The sequence below is a fragment of the Bos taurus genome, chromosome 19, assembly GCF_002263795.3.
Source record: "Bos taurus isolate L1 Dominette 01449 registration number 42190680 breed Hereford chromosome 19, ARS-UCD2.0, whole genome shotgun sequence".
In the NCBI taxonomy this organism is placed as follows: Eukaryota; Metazoa; Chordata; class Mammalia; order Artiodactyla; family Bovidae; genus Bos; species Bos taurus.
In genome coordinates, this window is record NC_037346.1 from 26,301,722 (window position 1) to 26,319,603 (window position 17,882).

General features: G+C 42.1%; 1 long non-coding RNA gene across 1 annotated transcript in view; it reads right to left on the reverse strand.

Moving 5' to 3' along the window:
• Positions 1-16,797, reverse strand: part of LOC101904050 (uncharacterized) — a 70,308-nt gene extending 53,511 nt beyond the window's left edge. The window contains exon 1 of the long non-coding RNA XR_009491592.1: positions 16,717-16,797. This is a non-coding gene — a long non-coding RNA (uncharacterized lncRNA). The remainder of the gene's footprint in view (positions 1-16,716) is intronic.
• Positions 16,798-17,882: the final 1,085 nt, after the last annotated feature.

The following is a 17,882-nucleotide window of genomic DNA, read 5'->3' on the forward strand; positions in this document are numbered from 1 at the left end:
CTTGATAAGCACTCACTCCAGAATGCATCAGATTTAAGACTCAGAGGTATGAGCTGACTTTTCTTACATTCTCTTAGTTTTCCCCTCATGGCAGCTATTTTGCCACCATGCGGGGAAAGCTAAGAGAATTTTCCTATGAAAGGAAAGCTAACAATCACATCCTATGACAATAAACCTAGGAAGGAAAGGGGGCATTTTCTCCCATAGAACTTTCCATTAATTAGGAAAAACTTTCCCAGAAGCTCCCAGCAACTTTTCCTAATGTCTCGTTGGTCAGGATTGGTTCACATGCCCAGCTATAGGAAAGGCCTATCTTCTGCCTTTCTGGCTTGAAGTGGGCTTTGCCATCAAGGAAAATGAAGGGGATAGCTGCTAAATAGGCAATCTACCATCACTTCATTTTTGTATATAACACTGTTCATTATTTGCTGGTTTTCAGTTAAAACCTCAGAGTTGGTAGGTTCAGGGTAAGGTGTCATGTCCAGATTCTACCATTCACCCTTCTTTTCTTACAGGGTTTTGATCAATTAAAAATTGACAAAGAATTGCCATCAGGTGAGGATAATAACAATAACAACAATAGCATCACTAACACGGGCCCAGAGTGACTGAGCACTACTTTATGTTATGTTCTAAGGGATCACTGTGCAGTGTAACGACAACCTTGAACAGGCAGGCCTAGGGGGACAGTTATAGTTATCAGGGAAGGGCTTCATCCTCCTCCTTCCACCTCCTTGGCCTTGCTGTTCCTTGAAAACCACTCTGATGGTCTCATTCTTCCCTGCCCTCAGATAAAATCTGAAGGTGATGGATTTTTCTGTTCACTCTACGGTAATAAAAAGTCTGCCAGGTGTGGTTTACACAGGTGTGTGCATTTCTTAAAACTCAGTGACTACACACTTCAGATTTTTGCATTTCAACCTAAGTAAATTTTACCTCAAAAGAATCTGGCTGCCAATGCAGGGGACATGGGTTTGATCCCTAGTTGGGGAAGATTCCACATATTGCAGGGAAACCAAACCCATGTGCCACAACTAATAAAGCCTGAGCGCCCTAGAACCTGCGCTCTGCAATGAGAAGCCACCACAGTGAGAAGCCCGTGCACCCCAACTAGAGAGCACCCCTGCTCGACACAGCTAGAGAAAGCCTGCACGCAGCAGTTAAGACCCAGTGCAACCAAAAATAAATAAATAAAATTAAAAAAAGAGAAAAACTGTAAACAAATATTGAACTCTATAATGATATGCACCCTGAAGTAGTTAGGGGAGGCACACTAGTGTTCGCAATTTATGTTGAAATAATTCCAAAGACAAGAAAGTTGTAGAGCCCGCACTTTAGGCCAGAGAGAGGGTTGGAGCCATTTCTCCTTTTTTTTTGCCACGACATGTGGCATGTGCGATCTTAGTTCTCTGACTAGGAATAGAACCCATGCCCCCTGCAATGGAAGCCTGGAGAACCACTGGACTGCCAGGGAATTCCCTCTCATCTCTCCCTTTTGAGATAAAATAACTTCATCCCTATTCTCAGCAAATCTCTTAGAGTCAATTCAGTCAAGCTAGTCCCTCTCTTTTCCTCCTTCTCCATGGAAATTAAGAGAAAGAGGATGACTCCCTCCTGACTAAGGATGACCTTTTCCTGAACTTGCTGTGTGGCCAATGGACTGAGGTCAGAGCAATTTCCTGGGGGTCAATCCAGCTCTGCCTCCCTGGTAGGTGTTCTTCACCTCCCCGATATGTACTCCACTCTTTCCAGAAAAAGCTCCTGATTTTCCCATTGGATTCACTTATTTTTCTTCTCTCTGTTAATGAAGTTTATGTACAGTCTCATCCCTAACATAGGCTAGAGCATGTGACCCAGTCTGGGCAATCAGAGGCTCTCATTCCCTTGGCCCCAGTGACTGATTGGTTGATGCATTGAGTACCAAGGCAGGTGTCCCCTTTCACTGGATCTGAAGCTGAGGGGATACAAGTTCTCAAGAGAGAGCCCATCATGAAGGATGCTGAGCTAAGAGAGTCCACATGCAATTGGCATTGTTTGAGCTCCTGTAAGCAGCCATGCTTGAAAGCTGGCATACCCTCTGGAGTTTTTAGTTACTTGAGCCAATATTCTTCAAGTCTTTGACTCTGCACATTAAGGCTTATCCTCATCACTGCTGCCTAATCTAGGTCTTGCCATCATTCATCTGGCTTAATGCAAAAGCCTCCTGACTATTCTCTCCTCCCCCAATGCATCTCCCACTTGCTGTCAGAGTAAACTTTCTAAAACACAAATATGATTATATCATGGCTCTGCTTAAAACCTCTCCATGGTGCCCTTATTGCCTACAATTAAAATCCACACTCTTTTGTACACCATGTAATGCCTTGATAACTGGTCCCTACCAGCCTCAAAGTGGAGAGTGAAAAAGTTGGCTTAAAGCTCAATGTTCAGAAAACTAAGATCATGGCATCTGGTCCCATCACTTCATGGGAAATAGATGGGAAAACAGTGGAAACAGTATAAGACTTTATTTTTGGGGGCTCCAAAATCACTGAGATGGTGACTGCAGCCACGAAATTAAAAGACGCTTACTCCTTGGAAGAAAAGTTATGACCAACCTAGATAGCATATTGAAAAGCAGAGACATTATTTTGCCAAAAAAGGTCCGTCTAGTCAAGGCTATGGTTTTTCCTGTGGTCATGTATGGATGTGAGAGTTGGACTGTGAAGAAAGCTGAGCATTGAAGAACTGATGCTTTTGAACTGTGGTGTTGGAGAAGACTCTTGAGAGTCCCTTGGACTGCAAGGAGATCCAACCAGTCCATTCTGAAGGAGATCAGCCCTGGGATTTCTTTGGAAGGAATGATGCTGAAGCTGAAACTCCAGTACTTTGGCCACTTCATGTGAAGAGTTGACTCATTGAAAAAGACTCTGATGCTGGGAGGGATTGGGGGCAAGAGGAGAAGGGGATGACAGAGGATGAGATGGCTGGATAGCATCACTGACTCAATGGATGTGAGTCTGGGTGATGATGGACAGGGAGGCCTGGTGTGCTGCGATTCATGGGGTCACAAAGAGTCGAACATGATTGAGCGACTGAACTAACTGACTGACCAGCCTCATTTCAGCACTTCCTGTCCTCCCGCCATGCATCCTGACCACAGGAAACTGCTTGCAGCACTCCCAAAGGAATGAAATGGTGCTAAGGCTTTCCATAGTCTCTTCCTGCTGCTGGGAACACCCCTTCTCCCCTTCTCCACTGGATAAACTGTGACTCACTCCTCAGAACCCAGCTGGGGTGTTGCTTTTTCCATGAGGTCTTTACTCACCCTTTTCCAGTATTTCTCTTATACTTATCATAGTGCATAACTATCTCCATCTCATGGTTACACATCTCTTTCCCATCAGATATTGGGCTCCTTGAGGGTTTGGATTATTTTAGGGTGACTCTAAATTCATTTTTGCCCAGGAGAGTTTTGGCTTTAATGCCTTGGCATAATTATTAACAGCACTCTGTTTAACTCTCAAAAGTGTCCTGGTTTGGATGATAAACCATACATTCAGCCTACTTATTCATGATGTCTGCCCTCAACAGAGTGTTAGAAAATATCTCTTTCAAATGAATACATGAATGTGTGACCCTCCCTAGGTCTCATTTTCTTCTATCAGAAAAATGGCTGAGCTAGACAATTTCTAAGTTCTTTACTTCTTGAGGTGATTCAAATAAAGTCAGTAATCCTAACAGCCAAAACCATCAGATTTATCTTCCCCTCAAAAGGACCTGCCTTACAGAATTACACCTTCAAATATATTCATGCCTGGATCAACAACCCTACAGACCATTACCTTCTGGGAGGCTGGCAACTGACACAATATGGACTGAAGACGGAAGTCTTCTCACCTGAAGACACAGTTCCCTCAGGTAGCCCCACTAGTTGCTGGATAATTTCCTTTGTTGTTGTTCAGTCACTCAGTTGTATCCAACTCTTTGCAACCCCATGGACTTCAGAATGCCAGGCTTCCCTGTCCTTCACCATCTCCTGGAGCTTGCTCAAACTTATGTCCATCAAGTCAGTGATGGACTGACTTCATCTAGTTCAGCCATTTTTCTGATAGAAGAAAATGAGCCCTAGGGAGGGTCACACATTCATGCATTAATTTGAAAGAGATTTTTTTAACACTCTGTTGAGGGCAGACATCAAGCCATCCAACCACCTCATCCTCTAAAATCCCCTTCTCCTGCCTTCAATCTTTTCCAGCATCAGGGTCTTTTCTAATGAGCCAGCTCTTCACATCAGGTCTTTCCAATGAATATTCAGGACAAATTTCCTTTAGGATTTACTGGTTTGATCTCCTTGCTGTCCAAGGGACTCTTAAGAGTCTTCTTCAACACCACAGTTCAAAAGCATCAATTCTTTGATGCTCAGCCTTCTTTATGGTCCAACTCTCACATCCATACATGACTACTGGGAAAACCATAGCTTTGACTAGACGGACCTTTATCAGCAATGTCCCTGCTTTTTAACAAGCTATCTAGGTTGGTCGTAGCTTTTCTTCCAAGGAGCAGGTGTTTGTTAATTTCATGGCTGCAGTCACCATCTGCAGTGATTTTGAAGCCCAAGAAAGGATAATCTCCTAACAACAGAGAAAAAAACAATTTCCACTGGTTCTTGTGATGTGCTTTGCATCAACAGTGTTATGATTGCTCAGACATGTCTTCTGAATTGTAGGCATCGGTTTCTAACCTAGCCCAACCACTTCTCTGCATGCTTTGTCACAGCCGCACAGCAGAATGAAATCCTACCTTGATTAACTCTTGGTTGCTGAAAACCCTCCACCATAAATAGACAGGTAACAGCTGACTGTGGTCACATTGCATTTTACTACTACAGTAGAGTGTGCAAAGTGCTCCCTCATAGCTAAGTTGGTAAAGAATCTGCCTGCAATGCAGGAGACCTGGGTTTGATCCCTGGGGTGGGAAGATCCCCTGGAGAAGGAAATGGCAACCTACTCCAGTATTCTTGCCTGGAGAATCCCATGGACAGAGGAGCCTGGCGGGCTACAGTCCATGGGGTCGCACAGAGTCAGACACGACTGAGCGACTAAACCACCATGAGAGTGTGCAAATCTCTATCTGCAAAACCACTGTAAGAACAGCCAATTAATATTGCTGCATCTTGGTCCTTCATCTGTAGAAGTTTATATATTTACTCACATCTCATTGCCAAAATTTAATGCAAAGTATTCAATCAACTAGACTTGCACAATTCAAATATTCTACAATCAAACAAGCTTAAAATTGAAGCTGAATTACTTAAAATAAACTTTCACAAAGTGAGCTATGAACTAACAGGTTTTGAATTATTACTTTTTCAATATTAGATGCCTCAGCATTTTTTTTTAAACAAATTGAGGGTCAGTGGAACATGGCTTAGGTTTTAACCAAAATAGCAAAAGGTAGAATTTAAGAAAAATGAAATTCCCCTGATGATAGAAAAAAAAAGGTTGATTTGCATAACTTGTACACATCTACCTCCCCTGAGGCACCAAACAAAAATAAATCTAATACATTTAATGTTTACACTCTACAATGCTATTCTTAGTGGCCAGGAAAAACTTCTTCCTCTAAAGTACTCTAAAAATAAAAGTACCATAAATTTCTCACAGTTGTTTAGAAAAGATATTCAATATTTCATATATCAAATCTCTATTGTATCATTAGCCTACTTTAATAACAATTCTATAATTATTTACAGTTTCAAATTTACCTGAAAACAAAAACAACTATATACAGATTTTTTTAAAAGGCCAGCTTTAGCCACTGTGGAGAACAGTTTGGCAACATCTAGATAGTGGTAAAGAATCTGCTTGCCAACGCAGGAGACACAGGAGATGTGGGTTTGATCCCTGGTTGGGAAGATCCCCTGCAATAGGAAATGGCAACTTGCTCCAGTACTTTTGCCTGGAAAATTCCACGGACAGAGGAGCCTGGTGGGCTACAGTCCTTAGGGTCACAAAGAGATGAACACTATTGAGCAACTGAACACACACACAAAGCAAAACTGAATACGACCCAGCAACCCTACTGCAGAATACATACACTACAACAGTGACTTTTGACATTTTTGGCACCAGATCTCCATCACACTCTTCAAAATGACTGAGGACACCAAAGAAATTTTGTTTATGCAGAAGATACCTATTGATATTTACCTTATTGGAAAGTAAAAGTGAGAAAGACTTAAGATAATGATTTATTCATTTAAAACAATGACCCATTCATATTAATGTAAATAAAATTTAGTTAAAATAATCACATTTTCCCAAGCCAAAAAATAAAAATTAGTGAGAAGTCTTTGGCATTGTTACATTTTTATGAATCTCTTTGTCTAGCTTATTAAAAAATATCCAGACCCTTATATCTTATTTGTGTTGCAAATCAACATCATGTAGCTTCTGGAAGGCTCCATTGTACATTTATGAGCGAGAAAGGGCAAATAACATCTTTATACTATTTATAAAGATAGTTTTGTTCTCATGGCTCAGACCACACTTTGAGAACCACTGTCCAAAAGAAGCTCAAGAACATGCATAAAAATGTTCTTTCTAGATTTTTTTGTTATAATAAGAAAATGGAACTTATATATCTGTCCCTCTGCAGGGGCCTACAAGGGGTATGTGTGTGTGTGTGTGTGCACGCACGTTCAGTTGTGTTTGACTCTTTGTGACCCATGGACTGTAGCCCGAGAGGCTCCTCTGGCCATGAAATTTTCCAGCCAAGAATACCAGAATGGACTGCCACTTCCTCTTCCAGGAGATCTTCCCAACCCAGATACCCAACCCATGTCTCCTGCATCTCCTGTATTGGCAGGGGCATTCTTGGCTGCACTATTGCTGCTTTGCTCACCCCTCATATTTTCAATGATCAACATGGTGGGTGCTCAGTAAGTATTTGTGGGAGGACGGAAGGAAGAGACAGAGATATTGAGGAAGAAAGTCCACATATTGTCTGCACCCTCTATAGTGAAAGCGCCTGAGTCCTAATCATTGGAACAACAGGGAATTCTATGCAACTTGCTTTAAAATTTAACTGTACTGTATTTCAGGGACATATTTTCACAGATGGAGACTTTTAGTTCACAGGGTAGGAATGACCAAAAGCCATGTGATTCTTGTATAATTTGAAAGGCTTATTTTTCTACTAACTAAAAATAAAGATGTATTAAGATGTCAGTGGCAAACCACTTCACTATTCTTGCCTTGAGAGCCCCATGAACAGTATGAAAAGGCAAAAAGATAAGACACTGAAAGATGAACTCCCCAGGTCGATAGGTGCCCAACATGCTACTGGAGAAGAGTGGAGAAATAACTCCAGGAAGAATGAGGAGACAGTGGCGAAGTGAAAACAATACCCACTTGTTGATGTGATTGGTGATGGAAGTAAAGTCTGATACTGTAAAGAGCAATATTGCATAGGAACCTGGAATGTTAGGTCCATGAATCAAGGTAAATTAGAAGTGGTCAAACAGGAGATGGCAAGAGTGAACATCAACATTTTAGGAATCAGTGAAATAAAATGGACTGGAATGGGTGAATTTAACTCAGATGACCCTTAAATCTACTACTGTGGGCAAGAACCCCTTAGAAGAAATGGAGTAACCCTTATAGTCAACAAGAGTCCAAAATATAGTACTTGGATGCAATCTCAAAAATGACAGGATGATCTCTGCTTGTTTCCAAGGCAAATCATTCAATATCACAGTAATCCAAGTCTATGCCCCAACCAGTAATGCTGAAGAAGCTGAAGTTGAATAGTTCTATGAAGACCTATAAGACTTTCTAGAACAAACACCCAAAAAAGATATCCTTTGCACCATAGGGGACTGGAATGCAAAAGTAGGAAGTCAAGAGATACCTGGAGTAACAGGCAAATTTGGCCTTGGAGTACGGAATGAAGCAGGACAAAGGCTAACAGACTTTTGCCAAGAGAACCCATGGTCATAGCAAACACCCTCTTCCAACAACACAAGAGAAGACTCTACACATGGACATCAACAGATGGTCAATACCGAAATCAGATTGATCAGATTCGTTGCAGCCAAAGATGGAGAAGTTCTATACAGTCATCAAAAACAGGGCTGGGAGCTGACTGTGGGTCAGATCATGAACTCATTATTGGAAAATTCAGGCTTAAATTGAAGAAAATAGGGAAAACCACTAGACCATTCAGGTATGACCTAAATCATATTCCTCACAATTATACAGTGGAAGTGACAAATAGATTCAAGGGATTAGATCTGACAGACAGACTACCTGAAGAACTATGGATGGAGGTTCATGACATTGTACAGAAGGCAGTGATCAAGACCATCCCCAAGAAAAAGAAATGCAAAAAGGCAAAATGGTTGTCTGACAAGGCCTTACAAATAGCTGAGAAAAGAAGAAAAGTGAAAGGAGAAAAGGAAAAATATACCCATTTGAATGCAGAGTTTCAAAGAATAGCAAGGAGAGATAAGAAAGCCATCCTCAGTAATCAATGCAAAGAAACAGAGGCAAACAATAGAATGAAAAAGACTAGAGATCTCTTCAAGAAAATTACAGATACCAAGGAAACATTTCATGCAAAAATGGACACAGTAAAGGACAGAAATGGTATGGACCTAACAGAAGCAGAAGATATTAAGAAGAGGTGGCAAGAATACACAGAACTATAGAAAAAATATCTTCATGACCCAGATAACCATGATGGTGTGATCACTGACCTAGAGCCAGACATCCTGGAATGCGAAGTCAAGTGGGCCTTAAGAAGCATCACTATGAACAAAGCTAGTGGAGATGATGGAATTCCAGTTGAGCTATTTCAAATCCTAAAAGATGATGCTGTGAAAGTGCTACACTCAATATGCCAGCAAATTTGGAAAACTCAGCAGTGGCCACAGGACTGGAAAAGCTCAGTTTTCATTCCAATCCAAAGAAGGGCAATGCCAAAGAATGTTCAAACTACCACACAATTGCACTCATCTCACATGCTAGCAAAGTAATGTGCAAAATTCTCCAAGCCAGGCTTCAACAGTTCGTGAACCATGAACTTCCAGATGTTCAAGCTGGTTTTAGAAAAGGCAGAGGAACCAGAGATCAAATTGCCAACATCCACTGGATTATAGAAAAAGGAAGAGAATTCCAGAAAAACATCTACTTCCGCTTTATTGATTACACCAAAGCCTTTGACTGTGTAGATCACAAAAAACTGTGGAAAATTTTTCAAGAGATGGGAATACCAGACTACCTTACCTGCCTCCTAAGAAATCTGTATGCAGATCAAGAAGCAACAGTTAGAACTGGACATGGAACAACAGACTGGTTCCAAATTGGGAACGAGTAGGTCAAGGCTGTATATTGTCACCCTGCTTATTTAACTTATATACAGAGCACATCATGCAAAATGCTGGGCTGGATGAAGCACAGGTTGGAATCAAGATTGCTGGGAGAAATATCAATAACCTCAGATATGCAGATGACACCACCCTTATGGCAGAAAGCAAAGAGGAACTAAAGAGCCTCTCAATGAAAGTGAAAGAGGAAAGTGAAAAAGCTGGCTTAAAACTCAACATTCAAAAAATGAAGATCATGGCATCTGGTCCCATCACTTCTTGGCGAATAGATGGGAAAACAATGGAAACAGGGACAGACTTTATTTTGGGGAGTCTAAAATCACTGCAGATGGTGACGCAGCCATGAAATTAAAAGATGCTTGCTCCTTGGAAGAAAAGGTATGACAAATCTAGACAGCATATTGAAAACCAGAGACATTACTTTGCCTACAAAGGTCCATCTAGTCAAAGCTATGGTTTTTTCAGTAATCATGTATGGATGTGAGAGTTGGACCATGAAGAAAGTTGAGCCAAAGAATTGATGCTTTTGAACTGTGGTGTTGGAGAAGACTCTTGAGAGTCCCTTGGACTGCAAGGAGATCCAACCAGACCATCCTAAAGGAAATCAGTCCTGAATATTCATTGGAAGGACTGATGCTGCAGCTGAAACTCCAATACTTTGGCCACCTGATGCAAAGAATCGACTCATTGGAAAAGACCCTGATGCTGGGCAAGATTGAAAGCAGGAAGAGAAAGGGATGACAGAGGATGAGATGGTTGGATGGCATCACCGACTCGATGGACATGAGTTTGAGCAAGCTCCGGGAGTTGGTAATAGACAGGGAAGCCTGGCATGCTGCAATGCATGGAGACTCAAAGAGTCGGACACAACTGAGCGACTGAACTGAACTGAAGGTGTCAGAGTTGTTAACAATCATGGGCTGAAGACTACTGCCATCTACTGGTGCATTAAGAAGTCCACATGTTATGGGTAAAATGGCAGTTGCCCTTAAGAAAAAAAATATTTTGCCCACATTTTGTTTGGAAGTATTCGATAATTTGAACATAAAACTGAAATATTTACTTAAAGACCTTTTTATAAACTAGATAATTAATGTAGAACTCTTTGTTACATACAAATTTTTGCATGTACATCAGAGGTTTTTCTTATTATAACTTAGGTAAATTTGTTAACATTTTTCTGAGACCAAACAGCAAAATCAATGGTTAAAACAAGTTAACAGTATTGTCTTAATTTAAAGATATTTTCCTTTCTCTCCTCTTATCTTGCTTTTACTTGGTCTCTGACTGTGTGGTTCACAATAAACTGTGGAAAATTCTGAGAGATAGGAATACCAGACCACCTGACCTGCCTCTTGAGAAACCTATATGCAGGTCAGGAAGCAACAGTTAGAACTGGACACAGAACAACAGACTGGTTCCAAATATGAAAAGGAGTACGTCAAGGCTGGAAACACTGGGCTGGAGGAAGCACAAGCTGGAATCAAGATTGCCAGGAGAAATATCAATAACCTCATACATGCAGATGATACTACCCCTATGGCAGAAAGTGAAGAAGAACTAAAGAGCCTCTTGATGAAAGTGAAAGAGGAGAGTGAAAAAGTTGGCTTAAAGCTCAACATTCAGAAAACTAAGATCATGGCATACAGTCCCATCACTTCATGGCAAATAGATGGGAAAACAATGGAAACAGGGACAGACTTTATTTTAGGGGGTCTCCAAAATCACTGCAGATGGTGACTGCAGCCATGAAATTAGAAGATGCTTACTCCTTAGGAGGAAAGTTATGACCAACCTAGAGAGCATATTAAAAAGCAGAGACAGTACTTTGTCAACAAAGATCCGTCTAGTCAAGGCTATAGTTTTTCCAGTAGTCATGTATGGATGTGAGAGTTGGACTCTAAAGAAAGCTGAGTGCTGAAGAATTGATGCTTTTGAACTGTGGTGTTGGAGAAGACTCTTGAGAGTCCCTTGGACTGCAAGGAAATCAGTCCTGGGTGTTCATTGGAAGGACTGATGTTGAAGCTGAAACTCCAATATTTTGGCCACCTGATGTGAAGAGCTGACTCATTTGAAAAGACCCTGATATTGGGAAAGATTGAATGCAGGAGGAGAAGGGGACAACAGAGGATGAGATAGTTGGATGGCATCACCAACTCAATGGACGTGAGTTTGTGTTAACTCCGGGGGTTGATGATGGACAGGGAGGCCTGGCGTGCTGCGGTTTATGGGGTTGCAAAGAGTCAGACATGACTGAGCAACTGAACTGAACTGATTTACATGGTGAGAAATTCCTTAAACCTCATGCAGAAGAAAAAAAATAGTAGTCTATAGTAACTGCCACCAAAATATTTGCTCCTTGTAAATAAAACACAAACATCCATGGTCCTTTTTCAACACCTGTTTTTGTTCACTTTTATATCCTCAATGGTCAGCACTTAAGTTCTGTTCAGTCGCTCAGTCGTGTGTGACTCTTTGCAACTCCAGGGACTGCAGCACGCCAGGCCTCCCTGTCCATCACCAACTCCCAGAGCTTGTTCAAACTCATGTCCATCCAGTTGGTGATGCCATCCAACCATCTCATCTTCTGTCATCCCCTTCTCCTCCTGCCTTCAATCTTGCCCAGCATCAGGGTCTTTTCCAATGAGTCGGTTCTTTGCATTAGGTAGCCAAAGTATTGGAGTTTCAGCTGCAGCATCAGTCCTTCCAATGAATATTCAGGACTGATTTCCTTTAGGATGGTCTGGTTGGATCTCCTTGCAGTCCAAGGGACTCTCAAGAGTCTTCTCCAACACCACAGTTCAAAAGCATCAATTCTTTGGCTCAACTTTCTTCATGGTCCAACTCTCACATCCATACATGATTACTGAAAAAACCATAGCTTTGACTAGATGGACCTTTGTAGGCAAAGTAATGTCTCTGGTTTTCAATATGCTGTCTAGATTTGTCATACCTTTTCTTCCAAGGAGCAAGCATCTTTTAATTTCATGGCTGCGTCACCATCTGCAGTGATTTTAGACCCCCCAAAATAAAGTCTGTCCCTGTTTCCATTGTTTTCCCATCTATTTGCCAAGAAGTGATGGGACCAGATGCCATGATCTTCATTTTTTGAATGTTGAGTTTTAAGCCAGCTTTTTCACTTTCCTCTTTCACTTTCATCGAGAGGCTCTTTCGTTCCTCTTTGCTTTCTGCCATAAGGGCAAAAGCTAATACAGTTTTGCCAAGAGAACGCACTGGTCATAGCAAACACCCTCTTCCAACAACATAAGAGAAGACTCTACACAATGGACATCACCAGATGGTCAACACCAAAATCAGATTGATTATATTATTTGCAGTCAAAGATGGAGAAGCTCTATACAGTCAACAAAAACAAGACCAGGAGCTGACTGTGGCTCAGATCATGAACTCCTTATTACCAAATTCAGACTTAAATTGAAGAAAGTAGGGAAAACCATTAGACCATTCAGGTATGACCTAAATCGAATCCCTTATGATTATACAGTGGAAGTGAGAAATAGATTTAAGGGACTAGATCTGATAGACAGAGTACCTGATGAACTATGGACAGAGGTTCGTGACATTGTACAGGAGACAGGAATCAAGACCATCCCCATGGAGAAGAAATGCAAAAAAGCAAAATGGCTGTCTGAGGAGGCCTTACAAATAGCTGTGAAAAGAAGAGAAGTGAAAAGCAAAAGAGTAGAGGAAAGATATTCCCATTTGAATGCAGAGTTCCAAAGAATAGCAAGGAGAGATAAGAAAGCCTTCCTCAGCGATCAGTGGAAAGAAATAGAGGAAAACAACAGAATGGTAGGGTCTAGAGATCTCTTCAAGAAAATTAGAGATACCAAGAGAACATTTCAGGCAAAGATGGGCTCGATAAAGGACAGAAATGGTATGAACCTAACAGAAGCAGAAGATATTAAGAAGAGGTGGCAAGAATACACAGAACTGTACAAAAAAGATCTTCATGACCAAGATAATCACGATGGTATGATCACTCACCTAGAGCCAGACATCCTGGAATGTAAAGTCAAGTGGGCCTTAGGAAGCATCACTACGAACAAAGCTAGTGGAGGTGATGGAATTCCAGTTGAGCTATTTCAAATCCTGAAAGATGATGCTGTGAAAGTGCTGCACTCAATATGCCAGCAAATTTGAAAAACTCAGCAGTGGCCACAGGACTGGAAAAGGTCAGCTTTCATTCCAATCCCAAAGAAAGTCAAAGCCAAAGAATGCTCAAACTACCGCACAATTGCACTCATCTCACACACTAGTAAAGTAATGCTCAAAATTCTCCAAGCCAGGCTTCAGCAATACATGAACTGTGAACTTCCAGATGTTCAAGCTGGTTTTAGAAAAGGCAGAGGAACCAGAGATCAAATTGCCAACATCTGCTGGATCATAGAAAAAGCAAGAGAGTTCCAGAAAAACATTTATTTCTGCTTTATTGACTATGCCAAAGCCTTTGACTGTGTGGACCACAATAAACTGTGGAAAATTCTGAAAGAGATGGGAATACCAGACCACCTGCTGCCTCTTCAGAAACCTATATGCAGGTCAGGAAGCAACAGTTAGAACTGGACATGGAACAACAGACTGGTTCCAAATAGGAAAAGGAGTACGTCAAGGCTGTATATTGTCACTCTGCTTATTTAACTTCTATGCAGAGTACATTATGAGAAACACCAGGCTGGAAGAAGCACAAGCTGGAATCAAGATTGCCAGGAGAAATATCAATAACCTCAGATATGCAGATGACACCACCCTTATGGCAGAAAGTGAAGAAGAACTAAAAAGCCTCTTGATGAAAGTGAAAGAGGAGAGTGAAAAAGTTGGCTTAAAGCTCAACATTCAGAAAACTAAGATCATGGCATCTGGTCCCATCACTTCATGGGAAATATATGGGGCAACAGTGGAAACAGTGTCAGACTTTATTTTTTCAGTCTCCAAAATCACTGCAGATGGTGATTGCAGTCATGAAGTTAAAAGACGCTTACTCCTTGGAAGGAAAGTTATGACCAACCTAGATAGTATATTAAAAAGCAGAGATATTACTTTGCCAACAAAGGTCCATCTAGTCAAGGCTATGGTTTTTCCAGTGGTCATGTATGGATGTGAGAGTTGGACTGTGAAGAAAGCTGAGCATTGAAGCATTGATGCTTTTGAACTGTGGTGTTGGAGAAGACTCTTGAGAGTCCCTTGGACTGCAAGGAGATCCAACCAGGCCATCCTAAAGGAGACCAGTCCTGGGTGTTCATTAGAAGGACTGATGCTGAGGCTGAAACTCCAGTACTTTGGCCACCTCATGCAAAGAGTTGACTCATTGGAAAAAACCCTGATGCTGGGAGGGATTGAGGGCAGGAGGAGAAGGGGATGACAGCGGATGAGATGGCTGGATGGCATCACTGACTCAATGAACATGAGTTTGGGTGAACTCCGGGAGTTGGTGATGGACAGGGAGGACTGACATGCTGTGATTCATGGGGTCGCAAAGAGTCGGACACGACTGAGCAACTGAACTGAACTGAACTGATAAGGGTGGTGTCATCTGCATATCTGAGGTTATTGATATTTCTCCCGGCAACCTTGATTCCAGCTTGTGCTTCATCCAGCCCAGCATTTCACGTGATGTACTATGCATATAAGTTAAATAAGCACTCCTTTCCCAATTTGGAATCAGTCCGTTGTTCCATGTCAGGTTATAACTGGACATAATGGATCTCATAAAGGATTGCAATAAATATTGTGGGAGGAAGGTGGGGAGGGAAGGAGAAAAGATGTAAGGGAGGAAGGAACATTGATTGTGCTCACAAAAAGAGAAAGAAATGCTCACAAAAAGAAGAGATCTTCATAGTTCCTTCCATCTCTATGATTCTAGAATATTAGTAACTATGACAAGGAAGCCCGTGGTGAATTACAAAGATTTCAAAGGCAACCAAAAGTCACTGTAAAAAACGGATTCAGGCATCCTTGCCCTCCATCATCAATGAAACAGCCCTGCCTTTAAAGATGATTACCAAGAAGTCCCCATTTTTTCAAATACTCACTAAATCTCCACTATTATGAATCCGGGTAGGGAAAATCCATCAAAACATGAAAATATTCACCCACCAACTTCCAGTTAGTCCCCTTGCAAAAAAAACCCTCCCAACTTAATATCCATGACTGTTTCCACCATCTAGTTAACACCTTGTCCCTTGGGTGATGTAAAGATTTTGCATAATAAAATTAAAATACTGTACAATGAAAATTTGTTAGAAAGTAAAATTCAGATCTTCCAACAAAAGAAGGATTTGGACTTTCCTGTTACATACGTTCCAGTAGAGATGGGTGTATGTGGCTTTCTTGTCCTTCATCGGCCTAACTCTTCAGGGAGAGCTTGATTGCAAAAAACCTTCACAGACCTCCCTGTGTAGTCAAATCTTTTATAAACACTTAGGGCACCATGTACTCTTCAGAACAGCACTCACTACTGTTAACATTTTATATTTATTCATGGAATTGTTTAACTATCTCCTCTTGATGAGTTTAAGTTCCGTGAGGGGACCTTGGGTTTGCTCAACATTCATTGCATCACCAGTGTTTGGCAGAGAGCAGGCATGACATACATACTTTTACAGCAAATGAATTACATAATAAATTCACAGGAGCAGCACGTTAAACCCAGATGAGATCAGAATGCTCTTTGTTCTTAAAAAAAAAAAAAGTACTAAAAAGCCAAAACAAACTGCTCTCAATATGACTCTATATTTCTCAAAAAAAATAAATAAATAAAAATGTAGCTAGCATTCTTCCCTCAACCACCCTTTTTCATTCTTCTGGCTTAAGCAGATTTTGGTTCTTTAAAAAAAAAAAAAACACCGCTATTTGTGCTTTTAAAAGTAATATAAGATATACAAGAAAACATTCATGTTTACAACTTTTCTGAAAAAAAGAGTAGAAGACCGCTACTGCTAAGTCGCTTCAGTCGTGTCTGACTCTGTGCGACCCCATAGACAGTAGCCCACCAGGCTCCCCCATCCCTGGGATTCTCCAGGCAAGAACGCTGGAGTGGGTTACCATTTCCTTCTCCAACGCATGAAAGTGAAAAGGGAAAGTGAAGTCGCTCAGTCGTGTCCGACTCTTAGCGACCCCATGGACTGCAGCCCACCAGGCTCCTCCATCCATGGAATTTTCCAGGCAAGAGTACTGGAGTGGGGTGCCATTGCCTTCTCCGAGTAGAAGACTGGCCCACCAGATTTTAAAACATAGTTAAAAGCTCACTGTAACAATTTATTATCAAAGCAGATAGAAACAGGTAACAAACAGAAAGTACTTAAAATACATAACCAAGTACATACGTGAATTTAATGAAATCGCAACCCACTCCAAGTACTCTTGCCTGGAAGATCCCATGGACGGAGGAGCGTGGTAGGTTACAGTCCATGGTGTTGCAAAGAGTCGGACACGACTGAGCGACTTCAGTTATTTCAGTTAAAGACAGTATTTAAAATCAGTGAGGAAAAGGAGGGTAATCCATTAAATTGGACTCAGAGAGGTTAGGTAATTTGCCCAAAGTCAAACACCGATAAGTGGTGGGTCAACGATTCTCTCTGATTTTCTAATTATCTTTTTCACTCAGAACTCGACCTGTTAAACATTTCGCTATCCTTTTTAAAATCTCCGTACTGCCAAGGCTTTTTTCTTTTTTTCTGCCAAGCCTTTGACAGGGCAATGCAAATAGAAGGCATCAATGAATCAGACCACAAAGGCACGCAGGGAGAAAAAGATTAAAAATTAAATGTGGTTATCTGATGAGAACGCCCACCCAGACCGACAGGCCGAAGGCAGGCCCGTGGGCGAGTCTAGGACCCCCGGAGGACTTGCGTCTCGGAGGTGGCCTCGCTCGTGTAACGTGGCGCCGGCAGGTGCACCAACCTGCTTGGCGCAGGACCCTCAGGACTCTGCTCGCGCGAGACCGAGCCGACGACACCGAGCCTGCGCAGGGTAGACCCCAGAGCCGGTGGGAGGTGGCCTGGGGGCGGGCTCGCGAATTGGCCGGCACAGCCGGCTGCGGGAAGGTGAACGGCCCCCTGCGGGAGTACGCCGGAAGTGACCGGCCACCGCTGGAGCGGTGTCAGGGGTGGTGGCCCCGCGCCCAAGGGAGGAACAGGGGCAGAGCGCTGGTGGCCGTGGAGGGGGCCCCCTAGGGGTGGCCTGGCGGTGAGACCATGCCGCGATCGCAGAACTGGGGGGCCCCAGGAAGAGAGTTGGGGAGCAGATCTTCGGAGTTGGGCGCTGAACTCTCATTTCTCTGTCAGGCGAGTGTATACTCCTCGGTTTTGTCTCATCACAACAAAGATTTGGAGTGTCCGACATTAAAGCCCTCGGAGTGTCATAGCTCTCTGGTCTTGGACAGACCGTGTTATAGCTCTTAGACAAATCAGTGTTACAGCTCCATGTTACAGTGTTACAGCTCTATTTTATTTAGATAATAACAAAATCCATCCTCGAGATGTGACGGCAT